Below are 10,886 nucleotides of genomic sequence, written 5' to 3' on the forward strand. Positions count from 1 at the left end.
TGTATCTATCTATAATTATAAGCTCAGTTTTACATTGAAATATAGCAAACTCCTGTCTCTATAATGTCAAGATGTTTGAAAAAATGGGGTTCTGCAGTTTTGTTGATAACAGATAGTCAAAACCAGACAATTCTGTAACTGAGTGGCCTTGACTGGTGGTTTTCTTTGCGTTGCTCATGGTCCTCCCCAGGCTGTGGTGCCCACATCCAGGTTTGACACCAGGACCACATGTTTGCAGGTGGTTTTAAAATGACACCGAGCTCTGTTAGAATGAGAAATTGCCAGCCCACAGTCCCTCAAGCAGCATTTGCTGTGATGATCCTAAGCCAGAGTGACATCAGGAGCATGACGCTCCAGCCCCTTTTGAATGGAAGCATAGCTGTGTTGTTTTAGGATGATGGCCTTCCCTGGGATCAGAGAGATTTTTGACTGCTTCACATCTGAATTGCTTAGGAGGCTGAGTACCAGCCTAGTGTTATTCCTAGAAGATTATCAATTGGACAATTGGACATTAAATAAGGCAAGTGCCCTGTTTAATGATTAATGATTACCTCAGATGGATTAATTTGATGATCATTTTCTCTAGCGGCAAAAATCCTAAAGATATTTCCATGACAGCTCTTCGCTTCTTCCCCAGAGTTGGAACTCCAAAGCAAACTACAGTACAAATATTTTTGCAGTTCCAATGACTACAGCTTATTTCTGTGCCATAACAAAAAGAATTCTGAGAGAAAGAAAAGTTTCTTGGAAAAGTATTTCCCCAGCCTCACTTGCTGCATATGTCTGAGTATAATATGAAGCCTCTTCTGATTTCCAAAAATCATGCTATTGTTTTCAGTGTCTGGCCTTGCCTCTCTGACCCTGGGCTATCATCCTTTTCTGAACTGAGAATTAAAAATTGCAACATTGCACTGATAGTGAGCTATGAAAGTAGGATCTTTTGAAATGATTATTTCTGCAGGTCCAAAGTTCCAGACAGTTATTTAACCTTCAAGATTAATTTTAGAAAAATCACTGTCTTTGCATCATTTCCAATGAATAAATTGGGTCATTTATTCTTCTCTCTTCAACCTTCCTCTACCCCAATTTTGAAAATCATGTCGCAGGATCTGGATCAGAAATGAACCATTTTCATTGCTTGGGAAAACATTAGTCACGGAAATATCTCATAAAATAAGCTGTGCTCAGCTTGGCAAAGAGTCTATATTTACTTTTTCCAAGAAAAAGAAAAAATATTTTACTTTTCTATTTCAGGATTACTTAACTGTTCTAAAATCCCACACTTTAATGTGCTTATGCTGAAAGTCTTTGCATTGAACAGGCTCAATATTTCATTATCTAGGCTTATAGTGGCCTAGATACCGGATATTTTTCTAAACCCACCACCCATTGGATGAGATGGTAAAAGTACACTGCAAAATAACTTCTGCATAGAGAGCATAGAAAACTCACGGCTTTTTGTCTTTGGATTAAATTCTGCTAGAGTTTCCTTTTATTTGGCAAAACATTTTAAATCCCAGAATTTTTCTCTAAGGCTAAGCAAAGAATTTCTATGTTATTACATCACATTACAGCTAATATTACATCTTGAAGAGGGATTTTCACTGCAGCAAAACCTTGTTCATTGGGGCTTTTGAAAAGTTCAGTCAGCATGCCCATTCTCACATGACTTGCTATGTCTCAAGGATTCATTTTTGCCATCTAGTGGCTTTGAGCAGAATTAAAAGAAATCTGCTAACAACAAATTTGGAAATTATTGTTTGTGAAAAAAGATAGCAGTTTTAATTTATATTTGAACAAATTAACTATAGCTGAAAAAGAGGACTTGACATAACGACGAGAGGGAACTCACGGCAGTCTCAATATGAGATATAGAGTAAGCTCCATTTTATTTCACCAAACGAGAAACTTATATACTGTTACAGATGTTACTAATTATAGTTACACACGTATCTGCAGCCTGTTCTCACACATTCAGGGATCCTCCTGTTGACTCCCTTATTCTTTTCTCATAACACTTCTGACTCCCTATTCTTTCCCATGACATTCTTCTCACAGCTCAGAAACACAGTTGTGGTTCCCAGGTGTTAGTTTCTCATAACAGCTTGTTAGGATTTTTACTGAGACCTGACTATGCTGAGGCTTTGCTCAGGCCTGTTTAGTTAGCATAAGTTTTGCTGGAAAACTGCGTTTTCCAACAAGGAAATTCCATGTAATCATTGACTGAACACTGAAAGAAAACTGAGGATTAATGTGTGGCTATTGAGACTCCTGTGCAAAGAACAGCTGAGGTTACTGCACTGGAGTGTGGGATGAACTTGCACTGACTGAGGGAGAAGGTTACTCGGAGGACTTCTTATACCCAATGTATTTTATAGCAGTCCTGGGAAAACCGTTAAGACAATCCAAGCAGAACACTCTTCTGCTGCCCACCTCCCTTCTATTTTTGGGGGCTGGATACAGAATGATCTTTAATGAGTTTTTTTCAAAATATAATGAACAGACACTTAGACAGGCTCAACAGAGATGGTCTTTTTACATACACTGTTTTTACAAGTAGATGCCATAATAAAAATTTAATAGAACTTGACAAGTTCCATGCAAATTAGCAGAGTGTTCATTAAAAACTATAACTCAGGATAAAAAAAAATTCATTTTATGAATGCATAACATTGATTTAAGAGATACAAATACAGAAGCAACAGAATGCACTATCACTAAAGTATTTCAACACCAACAGCTAGGAAGCATCTCTGAACTGGATACCATCAACTTAAATCTCACCATTTTCACTTTAAAAAACTCTTCTGGAAACTCTTTTAATATTCAGAATCATCGAATGGTTTGGGTTGGGACCTAAAAGAGCATCTAGTTCCAACTTCCACCACTCCCATGGGCAGGGACACCTCCCACTAGACCGTGTTGCTCAGAGCCCCATCCAACCCAGCAACACTGCCAGGGATGGGGCATCCACAGCTTCTCTGGGCAACCTGTGCCAGTACCTCACCACCCTCACAGCAAAAAACTTCTTTCAAATATCTAATCTGAACCTACCCTCTTTCAGCTTAAATTTTTTCCCCCTTCTCCTGTCGTTGTTGAGCCGCCAGCAGAGAAGAAAAACCTGGATTCTCAGCATGGCATAGAAAAGAGAGCTTTATTATTTTGAATCCAACCTATATAGACTTTTCAGAGGTCACCCAGATTGGTCAGTCAGAAACCTCCCCCTAAGCCTGATTGGGCAGGCCTGAACTGTCCAAATCTCGAGACACTGTTTTAACAACATCCAAACTTTATCTTTGTTTATAAAACACAGGAGAAAGTTCTCATGGGAAAGACCTGTGCTAGCCACATTCTCCTATCACTATACGCCCTTGTAAAAAGTCCCAGGCCCTCTTATAAAACAAAACTAAAACAAATTTGCATTTTAAAGAACCTTTCTTACATAGTGTAGTTATACTTCATGGAGAAAACATGGTCCGCTTTGGAAAGGTTCACATCCTTTCCAAAACATACCCTCCCCCTGCAATATTACAAAATACAATTAAGTGATCATTGCCGAGAAATGGAGGCTTGACAATCCAATATGGGTTTACTACAAGCTTCAGTTTATTGATCTGCAGTATACAGTTTTATAGTGTAGTTAACTAGATCATGCATATTCTGTAATCGTATAATATTATTGGTTATATACTTCCACGCCCTAAGTTTGGCTACTTGCCTTAAACATAGATACATATTAGCTATAATGTCTGATTTCCGCATTCTTGCTAGTGATTACTGCATTTTCGACGGCTCCCACCACCTCTGTGTTGCAGCAAGGTTATTGCACCCTAAATCGCTGATTGGACACAGGCATCTTAAGCAATAGTTAGCTGAATATGGCTATTGTTAAGAAGCAGCTTGTCTAAGTGTTAAGAAGCAACTTGTCTAAGTCGGCATGCCCCTTTTCTACAAGCCAGCTCTCCACAATTCCCCTGTTTTCTTTACGTGTTTGTGCAAGCCAAAGCTGATTTACTGTCTGTGATAATGATTTCTTCAAGCATTGCAAAGCACAAGGTAGAATAACAGCTATGCCAACAAGGACAAGTAAAATCACCAATCCTACTTGCAAGATATAGCGAAGCCATCCTGTTATACCCCAGTTGCCCCATAGAATTCCGAATAGGCCATCGTCCTTTTGCACTGTTATCTTTGCCGTATGCTCCTTAAGCCATTGAAGTTGTTTATGTATTGACTCACCATGATTGCTAAGGTTGAAACAGCACATACCATCAAATTCATCACAGCCATGCCCCTGAGCAAGCAATATAAAATCTATGGCAGCACGATTCTGCAGTATGGAATGCCTTAAGCTATCCATGTCAGCAGATAGCTTTTCTATTATTTCTGTAGTAACATTTGACTGCTTGCTTACCCAGCAGGCCAATCTCCCTATGGTTTTTAATGCATGTGCAGTGCCCACGTGTGGTAAAAGGGAAGCAAAAATCCGAGACGGTTTATTCCATAGGCCTACTTCATCATTGCAGTTTGCATCCAAAGTAAGACTGCGTCTCTTTCTGGACCGCATTAAAGTGGCTGCAGTGGTTTTATTCATGGCAAGTAAAGCGAGTTTGCCAACGCTTGACTGGAACCCCAGCTCGCCGCAAGATAGGATCAAGAGCACAATGTAGAAGCCGGATCAGTCGTGGTGTTTCATCGATCGGCGGTATCGGGGGCACCTGTAGCCGTGCCAGGTTGATCAAGTGCAGGCTTCACCCAGCGGCTAGGAACCCAAAGGGGGCCTGTAGAGGAAGATACACAAAAATAACCTCTGCCAGAATATATGACCTCTACTGGACCCTCCCAGATGCCTGTTTTGGGGTCCTTATATAGGACCTTCATGCGTGGTACCGGTGGCTGTGCCACTCCCTTGTGATGCATTAAGATAGGTGGTAAATCCTGATCTCCAAATATACACAGATGATTTAGTACAAACAGGGTTTTAGAAAGCCTTTCTCTACTATCTGAAACCTCCTTATGTTTTGCCAGGTAACCCCTTATTGTTGCATTTGCTCGTTCTACCATTGCCTGCCCTGTTGGGGAGTGAGGAATTCCTGTAGTATGTTTTATATCCCAGAGTTGCATGTATTTTTTCACCAAGGCACTACAATAAGCTGGTCCGTTGTCTGTTTTGATAGCTTTGGGTTTGCCCAATACCGCAAAGCAGCTAGTAAGGTGCCTTATAACATCCCGGGCTCTTTCGCCGGGCTGTAATGTTGCCCATATCATGTGGCTGTATGTGTCAATGCAAACATGGACATATTTTAATCTACCGAATTCAGGGAAATGTGTTACATCCATCTGCCATAACTCATTAGCTTGTAACCCCTTGGGGTTCACTCCCATACCCAAACCAACACCCTGGTTATGAAAACTACAAATAGGGCAGGCCCACACTATGGCCCTGGCTTCTGCCAGTGGAATTCCAAAACCCTTATGGAGACTCCTTGCATTTTGATGAAAGTTCATGTGTGCGTGGCGGGCCCTCTCAAAGGAAGACACTGGAGCTTCCGCCACCGCTACCAATCGGTCCACTCTGGCATTGCCTTCTCCAAGGCCCTCTGACCACTGATGAATTCTTATATGCAACACGGCATATGGGTCAGTCCTTTGGTCAATGGTGCGTTTAAGCACCATCAATAATTCCGCTAGTCGGCGTTTTTGCACGTCCTTAACCATTGCTTCCTCAATTCTGTTAGCAATGTCTGCAACATAGAGAGAGTCTGTGACGATGTTAACAGGTTGGTCTATCCAGTTGGTAAAGACCCAGACCACTGCTGATAGTTCCAAGGTTTGTAAAGAGTCCTCCGGTGTTGCAGGAATAATTTTGTGTCGCCATTGCTTCTCCTCCATCCACGTCGCAGCAGCTTTACGGGAGCGTTTGCCAGCATCTGTATAGACAGTCACTGCTCCTGAAAGCGGAGAGGATGACCGCAATGGCTTTATTAGCCATTGGTGATTAGACATCCATGCCAGCGTAGAAGGCTGGAGAGGTTGGATACTGATGAGTGTTCCCTCTTCCAGCAACGCTGCCTGAAGTTCCATAGAATTTTGTAAGTACCAGTTCAGGTCATCCAGCTTCAGTGGTACCTGTATTTCCCCTGGTGATGTTCCTTGGATCTCCCTTATCCTTTGGCGGCCACATTTGATAAGATTTGCCATTGTAATTATGTTTTCCTGAATCGTTTTTCGCGGTTGAAGGGGTGGTGCTAACCATTCCAGCACCAAAACATTGTAATCCTCATTTGTGGTGGGGGTATTTTCCCCCGTTTTCTTTTTATGCTGAGTGATGGCACCCAAAAGGTACTGAGAGCCAGTTAACACAGTGATATTCAGTGGCACATCAAGTAGACGACGAGATGTATGATTTTGTACAACAGGTTCTGAGATAGTCCGGATCGCCGCCTGCTGTGCTGTAGACAAGGTGACTTTTGTAGCTGGATCAGTGCCTTTCAGTAGACGCTGCAAGACATTTAACAGTTCATTAGGAATAGCAATGACAGGCCGAAGCCATTGTAAGTCACCCATCAGTTTCTGAGCATCATGTAGGGTTTGGATGTTTGTGTGAATTTGCAGTTTTTGAGGACGAACCTGATGGTCTGTTATTGTCCATCCCAAATATCGCCATGGTGATGTGTTCTGTACCTTTTCAGGGGCGATTGTAAGGCCCTGAGCATGCAGGTGATGAGTCAGGGTATATAACTGATCTGCGGTAAAAGGTGCGCTCTGCGCCAGTAATATATCATCCATGTAGTGATAGATGATTACTTTTGGCCAGGCCGTCCGAAGAGGCCTGAGAGCAGCATCCACATACAGTTGACAAAGTGTCGGTGAGTTCCGCATTCCCTGTGGCAATACAGTCCATTCAAAACGTTGTGCAGGTGCCTCACGGTTAATTGAGGGCAGCGTAAAAGCAAAACACTGCATGTCGTCTGGATGTAGTCCAGTGGTGAAAAAACAGTCTTTTAAATCCACAACAAGTAGAAACCATTCATCTGGTAGCATGCTGGGATTGGGGAGCCCTGGTTGTAAGGCTCCCATCTGTTGCATTTGATCATTTACAGCACGCAGATCATGGAGCAGTCTATATTTTCCAGATTTTTTCTTTATAACAAAAATTGGAGTATTCCATGGACTAGTAGATAAATGCAAGTGTCCCTGTTGGAATTGTTCTTGTATCAAGGAGTGTGCTTGTTCCAGACTTTCCTTTTTCAGAGGCCATTGCTCCATCCATATGGGTTCATTTGTAATCTAGGTGAGACGGATGGGGAAAGTCCATGCAATGGCCCCCTCTAGAAATGCGATTCTGATGTTAATACAACTCCCATTTGGGCCAAAACATCACGGCCTACCAAAGCATTTACTCCTGGGGGAAGTGGTAACAACTGTACCACACAGTCCACAACTTTGTCATCGATGGTGATTTTTAAACGTGGTGACCGACGAGCCATGGTGATACCTCCTACACCAGAAACAGTCGCTCCAGATGCGTAGGCTGGCCAGTGAGCAGGCCATTTGTTTTCATCCACTACTGTGACATCAGCTCCAGTATCCAAAAGTGCTGTTAATTGTATCCAATGGCCAGAATATTCCAAAGATATCCTTTTTTGTGGACGTTGCCCCAAATCCACTGTTAGCATAACCGCAGGGCCTGTGGAGCCAAAACCTCCTGCTCCTCGATGAGGACGGCCAGATGGATTTTGGAGCAACTGTGGTATAGGCACAAGTTGAGCAATTTTAGATCCAGCGGGAATATGAATAGGTGGATGAAATGTCCGAGCCATAATGTCAATTGTACCCTGAATATCAGCATCGATTAATCCAGTTAAAATGTCCAGTCCTTTCATGGTTGCAGATGAACGCCCGATCAAAAGAGCACTCACAGGTTGCCCCCTGATTATAATTGGTCCTGTAATTCCAGTAGGTATCCGCTTGGGGGTGTTATCCACCAAGGTAACGTCTACTGCAGTTGCCAGGTCCACCCCGAGGCTCCCGACGGTGGCTGGTTGCCAGGTAACTGGCTGTAAGGAGGCTGGAGTGGTTGGTTGTAAGGCGGCTGAAATTGGGCGGAGGCAACTATTTGTGTCATAGCGCGGCCCCCCTTCGCGCTTCGATTCCCGTTTCCCTGGGATCTCCGACAAGCCGCAGAGCTGTGTGACGGAGACTGGCAATGAGAACACCACACTGCTCCAGCAGAGCAGTTTCACCGTAAGTGCCCTGGCTGTCCACAGCGAAAACAATGGAGCTTTGTTTTTCGAGTTACTGGAGGTGGCCTTGGCTGTCGGAGGGGTGCAAGTGCGGCCAGTAATTGAGTATGAGAAGTTTCTGCCTGTGCTTTCAAGCCCTTTCCTAGTTCCTCAATAGCACCGACTAACATAGCCTGATTGCCTGTGGGAATCATCATAGCCCTTTCTAAAAGTTCCTCTATAGACCAATTCCCTGACAAAGTCATTATAAGGTTTTGGATTGAAGCATTCCCATTCTGTAATACACACTGCTTTAATATAGCCCCTTGCATGTACTCAGCTGTTCCTGCTGCTTTGATTGCTCCTGCCACCTTATCTACAAAGGACCCCAGGGGCTCATCCCGTCCCTGTTTTATAGACATGTAGGACGGAAGACCACCAGGTACCTTTAACTTATTCAAAGCTTGTCGAGCCAAATCCATAGATTCTCTAATCTTATCTGATCCCAACAATGCCTGAGCCTCACTTCTTAAATAAGGACCTAACCCCATCAATTCATCCAGAGTAACTCCATATAGTGGGTCACCTTTTTGGCAATTTACACCCACTGACTCCTGGCAGAATGCCTGCCAATGAGCATTGAACAGCAATTGTTGATGTTGAGTAAGTATTAATTTAATAATGCTTTTAATATCACAGGGGAGCAGAAGTCCTGACCCCCAGATATAATCTAACATTTGTTTACTGGGTTCCCCCGTAACTCCAAACTCGCTAACAGTAGCTCGTAACTGTGATAATATTTTCCAATCTAAAGGTGAAATACTAGCAGTAAACCCCCCCCCGGCATCTGGTTCGAAAACTATTGGGAATGCACTCAGCATGTCAGTCGCAGCCTCTAACTCCCCCTCCTGTGCCGCCTGTGCAGCAATCTGCTTCCACATAGCTTCACGCCGATTCACAGACCCCGGCCCGACACCACCGGGAGCGGCCAGACTCCCAGTAGGTGGAAGATCGGGTGACTGAGAAACTGCATCGTGAGATACTGGGTCAGAAGACTCGATCGGAGCGGAAGGCTTAACCGCATCCTCAGAAGGCTCAGCAAATGGATTAGTAGGGGGAATATGTACTGTGTTTGTTAATGGGGGGAGCGGCCATGGCTGCTCTTTAGGGGATGAGGAAGGTGGTCTCAAGTGTTCAGCAGCAGCTTTAGCTGCTTTCTGTTCTGCATGATATTGATCAAGAGCAGTGCTAACTATCTTCCATGTTTTACCTAGCTTTTTCCCCAGTTTCTCATCATCACACATAGCATCCCCCACCTTATCTCCTACTTTCTGCCATTCATCACGGTCAAAAAGGGTATTAGGGTCAATAAAACAACCTTTAGCCAACCCCCATGCTGTCAACCCCACTAAATCACTCTTTATGTCCTTAACCTTAACCCCACGCTTTTCTAAAAAGCAAAATAACAAGTCTAAAGCAGCTTCCCTCTCCATTCCGATTTATGGAACTGCACACTCACTTCCACCCCCTCGAGGTTATCGGCTGCTTCTCCTCCCTGGTGCGTATGTGGAGATCCCACCTCGCAAGTCCGGCAGTGTCTGGATCTCGTCTGTAACGGTCGTCTGGTCAGTGCGCCCCACTGCTTTGACCCTTCTGGGTGATCGAAGCCAGGTGCCTTCTCGGTCGTGGCTACATCGCCTCCCAAACAGATCCAGCCAAAAGGGGAGCAAGACCCTTGGACGTCGGGGTCACCATAATGCCGAGAAACAGAGGCTTGACAATCCAATATGGGTTTACTACAAGCTTCAGTTTATTGATCTGCAGTATACAGTTTTATAGTGTAGTTAACTAGATCATGCATATTCTGTAATCGTATAATATTATTGGTTATATACTTCCACGCCCTAAGTTTGGCTACTTGCCTTAAACATAGATACATATTAGCTATAATGTCTGATTTCCGCATTCTTGCTAGTGATTACTGCATTCTCAACGGCTCCCACCACCTCTATGTTGCAGCAAGGTTATTGCACCCTAAATCGCTGATTGGACACAGGCATCTTAAGCAATAGTTAGCTGAATATGGCTATTGTTAAGAAGCAGCTTGTCTAAGTGTTAAGAAGCAACATGTCTAAGTCGGCATGCCCCTTTTCTACAAGCCAGCTCTCCACAGATCATCTGATTTTAAATTTTTGAATCTGATGTAATTCAAAAATGCAGTAACTTATGTTAAATTTATGTTAAACGTAGTAATTTATGTTAAGTAAATTTGTGTTTAAGAGATGTCAGTATGAAAGATCTGGTCCATCACTGAACAATTCTTCTTCCCAGTTCCATGCTTGTTATTTCAGAAGCAGTAACAAATACTGCATTTACGGCAGAAGTATCAGAGACAAAGACTGAATTTCTATTGCTATTAAACATATAAAAAGAAATCAGAAATATAAAAGCTGATATATGGATAGAAAGTTAGGGATTAAGAAACCAGGAACAGAAACCTGCCCACTTTTGATAATGGCAAAAGATGGAAACTGACTTAAAACAAAAACTTTTTACAATCCTTTTACTGCCATTTGAAATAAAGGCTTCAAAAATATGCTGTAAACTTCCTTAATTGTTTATTAATGAATATTTTGAAAAACAAGAAGAGGCATTCCAGTC

At 43.0% G+C, this 10,886-nt stretch overlaps 1 pseudogene; it reads right to left on the reverse strand.

Annotated features, from left to right (window-relative positions):
- Positions 1-7,999: 7,999 nt before the first annotated feature.
- Positions 8,000-9,718, reverse strand: LOC146441467 (endogenous retrovirus group K member 113 Gag polyprotein-like; annotated as a pseudogene).
- Positions 9,719-10,886: the final 1,168 nt, after the last annotated feature.

The sequence above is a fragment of the Lichenostomus cassidix genome, chromosome 2, assembly GCF_008360975.1.
Source record: "Lichenostomus cassidix isolate B80296 chromosome 2, HeHo_3.0, whole genome shotgun sequence".
Classification (NCBI taxonomy): Eukaryota; Metazoa; Chordata; class Aves; order Passeriformes; family Meliphagidae; genus Lichenostomus; species Lichenostomus cassidix.